This window comes from Canis aureus, chromosome 12 (assembly GCF_053574225.1).
Source record: "Canis aureus isolate CA01 chromosome 12, VMU_Caureus_v.1.0, whole genome shotgun sequence".
In the NCBI taxonomy this organism is placed as follows: domain Eukaryota; kingdom Metazoa; phylum Chordata; class Mammalia; order Carnivora; family Canidae; genus Canis; species Canis aureus.
This window is the reverse complement of record NC_135622.1, coordinates 385,302-396,054: the sequence shown is the minus strand read 5'-3', so window position 1 is coordinate 396,054 and position 10,753 is coordinate 385,302. Positions and strand designations below refer to the sequence as shown.

Genomic DNA, 10,753 nt, shown 5'->3' with positions numbered 1-10,753 from the left:
CCCAGTGTATAAAGTGTAGGCACTTACACAGCGACAGGTTACAGGTGAATGAGAGCTGCTCCCTGCTCCCCTCGTGCCACTGTGGGGCCTGTGGGTCTGGGTGTGGGCACTGGCCTCCTGGATTGGGTGGGAACACACTGACGCCCATGTGATGCCCATGAGGCAGCTCCTGCAGCCCTTCCACAGCTCCACGGGGTGAGGGCTGCCTCCCTGCTGCCCCAAGCCAGGGAATGAGGTTGTGGTCAGGGCTTGGGCAGCTCATCCAGGATCCCCGCTCCCCTGTAAGCCCTGTTCTGTGCAGGGGAGACACAAGCCATGAGCTTTCCAGCCTGTCTAGGTGCATGGACCCCGACATGTGATGACCAATCCCTCCACCCTGTGGTCCACAGTGGACGATCAGGGCTTCTGGGTCCTCCTGGCCCATGATCGGGCTTGCTCTTCATGAACTGGAACATGGAGGCTCTCGTGCCCCCCCAAAACCTCCCTCAGGCTATTCACAAATCATTGAATTCAGGGTGGGTAGTTTGGTTACACTTTTGCTGGCATAAGTTTTTAATTTCGATAATGTCCAGTTCATTGCTTTTTTCCTTTGGTCATTGTGCTTGTGGAATCTAAGAGAAAACTTCAGTCTGCCCCAGGTCCGCAGGAACACTCACTGGCAGCGCCATCCACCGCCATCTCGGCGCAAGTCCTAGGCTGGAAGACGTCACCCAAGCATCAGGTCAGCAGTTGCCTGCAGCCTACTGGGTAAGAGCAGGTGAGGCCCAGGAGGGGATCAGAGCCAAGTATGAACCAGGTCAGCCCAGATAAGGACCATAGTCACCAGGAATATGTGAGACCCTGGGGACAGACCCGGGCATCAGTAGCAAGTGAGGGTCCATCCTGGATCCTAGACATTGGTTGCTGACGAACCCAGGTGGGGATCATAATCACCAGGTCCAGATGAGGCCCAGGTGGTGAGCATACCCTGGTATGTAGGAGTGGATATGGCCGAAGTTGTATCATAAGCAGTAAGACCAATTATGTACCAGGTGAGGATCACACTACAGTCCAGCCAATGAGACCCAAGTGGGTGTTGTTGCCATTACAAGCAGGTATGGCCAGGTGGGGACGCTAATCCTCAGGAGCACCAGATGTCCAGTTGGTGCATTAGCCAGCAAGTAGAGGTGAAACTCAACCAGGGATCCGAGTCTAAGCTGAGCAGGGAGGGCCCAGGCAGAGGTGAAACCCAGAGGAGCAGAGCATGAGGAAAAGGCTGGAGGCATCAGAGCCATGTGAGGCCCAGGAGGGGATCAGAGCCAAGGATGAGCCAGGTCAGCCCAGACAATGACCATAGTCACCAGGAACAAGTGAGACCCTGGGGACATTCCTGGGCATCAGGAGAAGTGAGGGTCCATCCTGGATCCTAGTGAATGGTAGCCAATGAGCCCAGGTGGGGACCATGGTCACCAGGCCCAGATGAGGCTCAGGTGGAGACCAGAGTCACCAGGTCAGGACAGGCCCAGGTGGGGATCATCGCTGATAGAAGCAGGTATGGCTGTCAGGCCGCTCCCATTAGGCTGACAGACCCATCCTCTCATGCCCAGCCAATCTCAGACGGTCCTGAGCTCCCTTAGGATTCAGGGGAGAGGAGCCATTCTTCTCCCTCCTTTCCCCATGTCCCTGGCACTGATGGGTCCCCACCACAGGGTCCCTCTGTTTCAGGCACACCAATTAGGGTCTCCCTGGGTCCCCTGGGATGATGCTGACCTGTCACTGTGGAAGGTCACGGACCGTCACAGTTTTCTGCAGTGAGTTCCCCGGACACCCACTCATCCATTTCAGGAGGGGGTTTGCATTTGCAGGAACGTCTCTCTGGGGGCTGGCTCATCCACCCAGGTCAGGACCTCGTCCACTGTAGTCCTCTGAGGGCCATGTCTGCATGAGGCTGGAGCTGAGAGACCCAGGAGGCAAACCCGGGAAGTGGGTAGGAGCGGAGCTGGGCCTGGGGTCGGGCCCCTGGGCACTCAGAGGAGGAGCCTCCACAATTGCTTCAGGGAGGGCCAGGTTCCTGCCTCCTGCATCGAGGTGGGGGGAGTCCTGTCCTTCAGCAAGGATTCCAGAGTTGAGGGGCTCTGGGACCGTGGTGTGTTTTCTGTAGGAGGACGGTCTGGTCTGGGGCGAGTACAGAGGGGTACTCCTCACTCACACCCTCAGCCCAGGGCCTCCACAGTCCTGAAGGATTCTGTGGGGCTGCAGGTAGATGCTGGGGTCAAAGCAAGCTCAGGGAGGGAGGGTGGGCGGCAGAGGAAGGGGCCGACCAGCTTGGTCAGGAAGATGGAAAAAGAGGAGGAGGCCAACCTGGGGCTGGAACGAGGGAAGGAGGACAGCCCAGTGGCCTTGGTTGGAGGGGAGGAGGCTGCTGGGTCGACTGCCCCACAGGTACCTCACAGAGGCTGGAGACTCCATGTGGGGCCACCGGGGCTGTCCCTGGCCCTCTCAGCCCTGCTCACAGCCCAGTGTGTCCTTGAATGGTTGGCATGAGTCTAGCTCAGGGGCTCTGACAAGACAAGAGTTACAAGGGCCAGAGTCACAGAGGTGACAGCAAGAGTGGAGGAGTCAGCGGACAGCAGGGAGGACAGCCAGGGTGTAGGGGGAGCCTGGTTGGACGCCGGGCAGTCAGTCCCTGGGAAGGCAGGGGGCCTCAGCCGAACAGTCATGGGGGAGCCCGGTTCGCGCTGACAGCTCTCAGGCTGGTCCATCCCAGGACAGTGGCAGGTCACCGCCTGGGTACCAAAGGGGTCCCACCCAGCCCACCACCAGCAACAACGCTTCTTGGACCCTCCGGAGCCCTGCCCCCGCCTGACCGTAGGCAGCGGGCAGCCCCTGCCCTCCCTGGGGGGACCCTCCCCTCTGAGTTTCCTGAGCCCACATGTGGGGGACAGTGGGGTCGGGCCTGGGCCTCAGGGCTCTGCACCTCCTGCCTTCCAGGAAGAAGTCCTGCCTGTCCCCAACCCTACGAGGCCAAGGCAAGAGTGCATCCTGGGCACTGGGCAGGATTAGGCAGTGGCGTGGGGCCAGATGTCCGCAGACCCTGTCCCCAGGTTGTCCCCAGGGGTGTCTCCCCAAACGCCCTGTCCCAGCGCTTCCTGGGCTGCTGGGAACGCACCCGAGACCCCGAGCCAGTCAGCGGGAACAGCTCTGTGCCGTCCTGGCTCCTCTGAGTCCTCGCAGGGCGACTGGACGTGGCACCGAGTGCTCACTTCCCATGGCTGGAGGCTCATCTGCTGCCCCTGCTTGTCCTTTTCCAGAAACAACGTTAGCAGACCTGGCAAGACAACAATGCTCAGGAAATGGGGCCACTACCATCACAGTGAGAAGGTGGGCGCTGCGTGCCCCCTGAGGGCACTCTGTCACGATGGAGCTGGGGGCCCACCCAGAGCGTCCTGCTGTCCTGTTCCCAGGAGAGTCCCCTGCCTGGGGAGAGTCTGATGCCAGAGCCAAAGACTCCGCAGCCCCAAGGTTGGCGGCAGGGGGAGCGACAGGTCAGGGCCACAGTCCCCGCTCCTTGTGGAGGACGAGGCTCAGCTCTAGGGAGGCCTAGTCTCTCTGGAGACACCGTGGAGCTGAAGCCAGAATCTTCTCGATGCTTCCCATTCCCTGAACTCCAAGGTGCTGCCCTGGGCCCATCTCACCAACACTGCATTCCCTCCTGCAGCTGTGTAGTCAAGTTTACAAGGGGGTCCCAACCTAGCTGCAGGTACAGGTGTGGTTGCATTTGCTGGAGATTGAGAGGGTTAAATCAGGAACCCAAGGAAATACCAGATAGGGCCCTTCCACTTTGGCAGATGCATCACCCTCAGGAGAGGCCTGGGAAGGAGCCAAGGGGAATGTGATGTGAGGAGGTCATCTGCCTGGGGATCCGTGGTGGCCCCAGCATCTTCTGGTGCCTCTCCAACCCGAGGGCCCTGCCCACCTCCCTGCAGCCCCAACCTCAGTCCCACCATCCATGGAGGAGTTTCAGCCTGGGGTTCAGAGAGGGACAAGCCCACAGCACCCACCCCATAGGGTTTCTGTTGGGCTGAGGGTCCTTAAACCCTGCCAACCCCGGCCTGGACGGCATTCCTACTCTCTGGGAAGACCAGGTCCATTCAGGGCTCAGAGGGCTGTGGGCAGACTGGGGTCAGGGCATGGGGAAGGAGGCCCCTGCCAGGATGTCACCCCCGCCTGCTTGGTGAATGAGGAGACCCTGATCTTTGGGGGCCTGAGGCCTTCTCAGGCTTCTTCATTCCAGGGTTCCCCAAACTGCTGAGATTCCAGGCCCATCACGAGCACATTCTAGATAGAGCTCACCCCAAGCTGAAAAAGCACATGGTGAGTAGATGCTCCCCAGAGGCTCCTTCCCCTTGGCCCGGGGCACGGGGTGCCAGCACAGCCCTTCTGAGCTGCCCCAGAGTTTGGTATCAAGTTCCTCCTCCTGGGGGCCCGGGGTGCCCTCAAGGCTGGGCGGGGCCATGGGAAGTGTGTCCACCTGGTTCCACAGGGCCTCAATTTGGGGCCTGAAAACTTCTGCCCTTCTGCCAGGATGAGGAACAGATGTGCACTTGCATCTACACCCCCAGGTAGTTCCTTCACTGTTTTATCAGCCGGGTCAGGCCACCCCAGGCCCCTATTCCCACATCCTGCCCCCTGACCCTGGGGAGGGTGTGCTCAGCCCCATCCTCAGACAAGCCAGGCCTGACCCTGGGGCCCTAAGGCTGAGGCTTGAAGCCCAGACCCACATGGAGAAGCCCAGAGGGGCCCTGCAGGAGGTTTCAGGGTATGGGCGGTCTCTGTCCTAGCTCTCCCAGGGAAGGCCAGGTCAGCCTGGGGTGTGGATGAGCCCTCGGCCAATTCTGCAGCCAGCCTGGGGTCCTCCTGGGGTATTGGCACAAATGGGGGCAGAGTCTGTGCCCCCAAGGCTGTGGGTAGTGCTGGCCAGGATCAGAACCCAGAGTGGCCTGGAGCCCTGATCTCCCAGGGAGGATTGCATATGCAGGAGGGGCTGTGGTGCCTCCTTGGATGCAGCCAGGGGGTCGGCAGTGGCTATGGGCAGATGGGACACTCCCAGGGGCTGTGCTCAGGCCGCCCCTCCCACCCAACTGTCCCCTAGACCCCCTTCTTCCTCACCCTGAAGTATTGGGATGCCTACATCCTAGACGGGGAATGCGTGCTCACAGCCATGGCTTACATGATCTTCAAAGTGCACAGGAGTAAGTTAACCCCCGGGAGCCCAGGTATGCCCGAGGCTAGGGATGGGAGGGCAGGGGCGTTGAGCAGCACCCAGGCCCGAGGACGGGGGAACGTCCAGGCATGCGGTTTGAGTGGGGCTCCCTGAGCAGAGCAGCAGACAAGGCCATCCCTTGGCCATACCACTGCCCATGGTGCTCCTGCACAGCTGGACCCTCAGCTGCTGCCACTAGGGGGCACCCGGAGGCCACAGAGCAGGGCGCCTCTGGGTCTCACACCCACTGCCCAGAAGGCCTCCTGAAGGTGCCCCTGGAAGGTCTTTGGGAGTTTCTGCAGGAGCCTTTGTCCAGCCCTGGGCCGTAGAAGATCAGGTGGTGCTCAGACACATTTGGACCTCCATGACCCAGCTCAAACAGATGAAGTGTGACCTGTCCCACCCTCAGATGGACCCAAGGACCCCTCCCCTCCCGATTCAGCTTGCTGGGGCTGCCCACAGTGGACAGAGCTCCTGGAGCCTTCCTACTCATTTCTGGGCCTGTCCTCTTCTGTTTCAGCCTCAGGGAAACCAAGCCATGGCTGGGCATACAGGCACTCACTGCAGGGGCTGGGCACCGGCAGTGTGGAGGGCTGTGGACAGGGTCAGGCCAGGAGGTACCCAGGAGCCCTGAGGACTGCTGGGGCCCCCAGCTGGGGACTCACAGCCTGCTGGAGATGCTAATCCAGCCTACCTCTGTCCAGCAGGATCTGAGAGTTCCCCATGAGGCCCCTGGGCCTGGAGTGAGTGTCCCCAGCACCTGAGCCTCTCCTCCCTTCTCCTACTGGTGAGACGTTGCCCAGAGTGGACGAGCTGGCCTCCCCAGGCCCAGCCACACAACCTGAGCAGTCTGGACCCCCTCCCGGCAAGGCCATCCTCAAGGCCGAGGAGCTGCTGCAGGAGGGAAGCTCCCCAGAGCCCACGGCTGCACACCTCTGTCCAGGAACACTGGGGGCTCTGCTTCTGGCCCAGCTGTCCCCAGCCCAGGACCCCTCACTGCCCCGGCTGCCCCACAGTGATGGAACTCCTGCCTCATGGTCCCAGGGAACCAGGAGAGTGCAGTCAGATGGCACTAGAACATGGATTCGAAGCCAGAACACTGGGTCCCCTTCTCTTTGGCACCTGCCTGGTCCATACAAGAGGCCACACAGCAGATCACACACTAGAATCTCCCTGGGATTCCAGTCATGGAGTACACCAAAGTCACTAAGATGACACTGTCAGGAGCAAGACACCCATCCTGCACTGTGGCCATAGCAGCTCAAGCCCCTCACTGGGCAGTGATAGGCAGGGCCAGGCCAGAGCCAGGGCAGTGCTGAGTCCTGGGACCATCTGACCTCCACCTCCACAGGGAACCTCGATGCTTGTGGGCCTCTGGTGCAGTGCGTGATGGTGGGGGTGGGGGCCCTGAGGCTCTGGCCAGCCGAGACCATGCCCTGCCTCGTCTTACTGTCCTTCCTGTAGGGTGTCCACATGCACACCTGGCAAATACTCTGACCCATTATGACCTGGGCTGTAGGGAGGCAGTGTCAACAGGAACCCCTCTCTCCAGGCTCTGGGGAGGCAGTGTCAACAGGAACCCCACCAGGGTCAGAATGAAGACTGATGGGATTGAGCCTCCCTTGGGTCTGACCAGTTCTGGATTCTGCCCCAAGGCTCAGTGACCCTCTCAGAGCAGGATGTGGCCTCCGGGGAAGTGGGTGTGCCCCACAAATCTAGGTATCTGACCTAGGACAGCACTGGGAAAATAGGACACACCAGGGCAGGGGCAGCAGGGACAGGCTGCTGGGCCACACACTCACCCACACTAGGAGACAAGATCCTCCACATCCTGGGTCTCTAGCAGTCAATCACCTGGACCAGTGGGCCAGGGGCCAGGGTCCAGCTGACCTGCTGAGACCCAGCGAGACCCAGGAACCCCTAAGCTGCAGGTCCAGGTCAGGTCTGCTGTCCTCAGAACTGACTCTCAGGCCCCAACCTCAGGACATCTGCCCCCATTCGGACTCCTCACAATCTCCAAACTGGGGACTCTAGCACCCGAACTCCCATGTGACTTCAGCTTTCCCCTAAAGGACAGGAAGGTCTCCTTCCCCAGGGGAAGGTGCCCACTCTCAGCTCCAAGCACTGATTGCTGTTGAAAGTTCAATGAAGTGTTGCATTAAAAGGCACGGCCATCCAATTTCTGCGTCTTCCAGAGCTCTGCAAGAATCGCGGACAGGCCCCATAAAGGAGGAGGGGGCGCTGCCGAGGCCCCTGACCAGCCCCCTCCACAGGTGTCACCAGGGACACAAAGCTGACCTGCCCCCGTGCCTTACAAGGTCGGCCAACGCCAGGGGCAGGACAATCTCAGACTTTTTGCTACTCAGCCCATGCCCCGAGGGCCAGGATGGGGCTGGGAGAGTGACAGCCGGGGCCCGGTGGCCTCAGTTCACAAGGGTCTGGGCAAAGCGCCCTGGGAGGTCTGCACTCCTGTCCAGGGCGCCAGGACTGGCCATGCTCCGGGGGCACTTTCAAAACTCCTCACACCCTGCCTGTGCTCCTGCAGAACAGAGAGAGCCAGAGGGACGATTAGTGTGGCCCTGCAAGGGACATCAGGACACCAGGCACTTACAGCTCATGATCCTGGGCCCTTTACTGGGCAGGCTCAGCTGGCACACCTTGTGCTACTGCATTTTCTCCACCAGCATGTGGAAGAATCCTCGACAACCTAGAAGGTAGGGGCTGTGGGAGAGTGGGGCTCAGCCCAGGGGCATGGCAGCAAGGGGACCGAAGGAACCCTACCCCCTGCTCACTCCAACTCCCACACACAGTCAGCCCCAGGGCTCCAGCCATCGGGCAGTTTCCTCCTCAGGAGCTCACTGACAGGGGTTTCCCGACGTATGACTCCAGCTTGAGAGGCATCGAGGAAAGAGAGGCAGCTGGCACTCGGCTGGGACCCACTGTCAGACATGTGAATGTGGCCCAGGTGGGCCTTCAAACTCAGCTGACCCTCCAGCAGAGTCACTGCACGAACAAGCCCAGGGATGACCAGGAGAGCCCAACTAGCCACCCAACGCCAGCATCTGTAGTAATAAACATTGTGGTTTCAAGCCAGTTAGGTGTTAGGATGACACAGCCCAAGAATCACACCCGCACAGAGAGAAAGACAAACACACCCCAAAACGAACAAATTCGGAGTCCCCCTCGATGTCGTCAAACAGCGGCAGAATGGTTACATCCATGATGCTCAGATCACTCGGGAGAACAGACTGAAGATCCTACAAATCATGACTGCACAGAGGTGTTGTGGGCATGGAGATGTGCCTGCTGGGTTCTGACAATGAGCATGCAAAGTCGGCTACCATAGGAAACATCCTACAGAGGGTGGGCTCCCTCTTAGCAAAGGACACCAAATCCCTTCGAAGACGACACATAGTGACATCTGTCCTTCTCTCTGTTTGTGGTTCTCCCCCTATTTTGTTCTTCATAATACTACTTCAGCCTCCACCCTTCATCCGAGCCAATGACCATACTGGCTTTTTTAGGACATTGGGTCTTTCAAGGAGGCAGAGCTTTGCCTACCGGTTTCAGGAATAATTATTGCCCAGGTTTATGCTGATCCACCTACCTCTTGCCTTCACAGCTCTTCTCTCCTTGAGAATGAGAGGAAACACAGGTCTTACGATGAAAGAAGCCCACTCCCACTCGGGCGAGACCTCCAGTAATGAAAATCGTCATCTGGGCAAAGTAGTGAAAGCGGGAGCAAATAAGAATAGGTGGTAGGTTAGACATAGTTTGGTTCGAGTATTTTCCTCAAGCAAGTACCTACCTTCGATGTCAATTTTTAAATCTTCATCCACTTATTAGTTTTTAAATCTTTTCTTTTTATGTAATCTCTATGCCCAGCATGGAGTTCAAACTCACAATCCTGACATCAAGATCCACCGAACAAGGCAGTCAGGCACCCCAGTGCCATGTTTTATATCTCTCTGCTTGCTTGCCTATCTCTGCATCCTCTGAAACATTGTGTCCATGATTGGGGAGCTTTAGCTACCTCCAAATACCAGAACCTTCTGCTATATCCCAATCCTAGAATGATGTTTGTTATTGAATATCATTTCAAACCAATCGTCAGTAAAATGACTACTGGTAAAGGAAATTGTCAACTTTTAACGTGTTGGGCCTGGCTTCCTGGGCTCTCAGGGAAACTATGCTTTCTTTAACATTTCTCAAGTTCCAAATTACTCCATCAAACCTCAGAGTTTTGGCTCAATTTCTGCCCTGACTCAGCTATATGTCTGTTTCAATTAATAGGTATCATTCCATCAAAGGGAGCCTGGCCGGCTCAGTGTGGTTGGTAAAAACAAGTGACTCTTGATCCTGGGGTAGTGACTTCAAGCCCCATGTTCGGTGTAGAGATAACAGAAAAAGAAAATCTTTTAAAAATCAATCAGTCAGTTGATCTCTAGAGACACAGCTCAGATCCTACAGGGTCAGAGAGCCAGCTTACAGGTCTATGCACAGGATCATAAGTAACAGCACAAATTCAGAACATTCATAGTTGGCTAGCGTGGGGGACACACCAGCCTTAATGGTGCTCAGGTGGCGAAGTCAGGGGCAGCCCCAGAAGCCATAGGGTTTGCTTAGGGTCCCCTGGTTCATAAGGACGGTGGCGTCAACTGTTCCCAGGCACAGGAGCGGGACACCGCGTGAGAGCAGTGGGTGTAGGGGCCAGCATTCTGCCCTGTGTGGCCTGATCTGCAACCCCTGTGCAGTCATGGGACCGCTATACTGGAGCAGAAGTGGGAGGCGACCCTCTGGGGCAGGAAGTGCATAGGTCTCCACCAGGGAAGGCCCTAGATTTTGAAGTTCTGAAACTTAGTCAATTCTCTTAGATAAGAAAAAAAAAATCCTTAGACACAGGCAGGGTGAACGCAGGATTCTGACCTCCAGGGCCAGGGAATCCGGGACCCCCACACTCATCCCGCCCATCAGCACTGAAAGTCCTCAGGGAGCAGCACAGCACCGCCTGCTGGAGGCCAGAGGCGCTTACACTGAGCTCAGCCTCTGAGCCCTGCAGGTGCATCTCCACTAAGGCAAGTGCACACCTGGCAATCAGGGGAACGGCCGCTCACATATTGGCCTGCACAGACCACTGGCTCCCACCAAGAGAGCTGATCATAGAGGCCTGCAAGGCTTCAGCTCGATGGGGAAAGTAGGATCTAGCTTCCTTTATACTTTGTTCTTTATTATTTTTCATTTATTTTTTCAATTATTTTTTATTAATTGCTCACTTTTAATTATTATGTACATACTTATATATTTCTTATTTTTGATTACATTCATAGTAGTTGTATTTTCATTCTTATTTTGGGATCTACATTCTACTAATAATTAATAAGTAACAAGCAGGCCAGAACACGCCCAGGATCTAGTTTTAGGGGGTTTTGTTGTTGTTGTTGTTTTCCCTGTTTTTTCTATTTCTTTCTTCCTTCTTTTTTCGACAATAATGAGGTGGAGAAATTCACCTCT

General features: G+C 57.1%; 1 long non-coding RNA gene across 1 annotated transcript; it reads right to left on the bottom strand.

The window, feature by feature from the left end:
- Positions 1-520: 520 nt before the first annotated feature.
- Positions 521-3,316, bottom strand: LOC144324575 (uncharacterized). Its single transcript, XR_013390019.1, has 4 exons — positions 3,149-3,316; positions 2,426-2,539; positions 1,750-1,933; positions 521-696 (listed from the first exon to the last, which is right to left on the bottom strand). It is a non-coding gene; the product is annotated as an uncharacterized LOC144324575 (long non-coding RNA).
- Between the last annotated feature and the right edge of the window lie 7,437 nt (positions 3,317-10,753).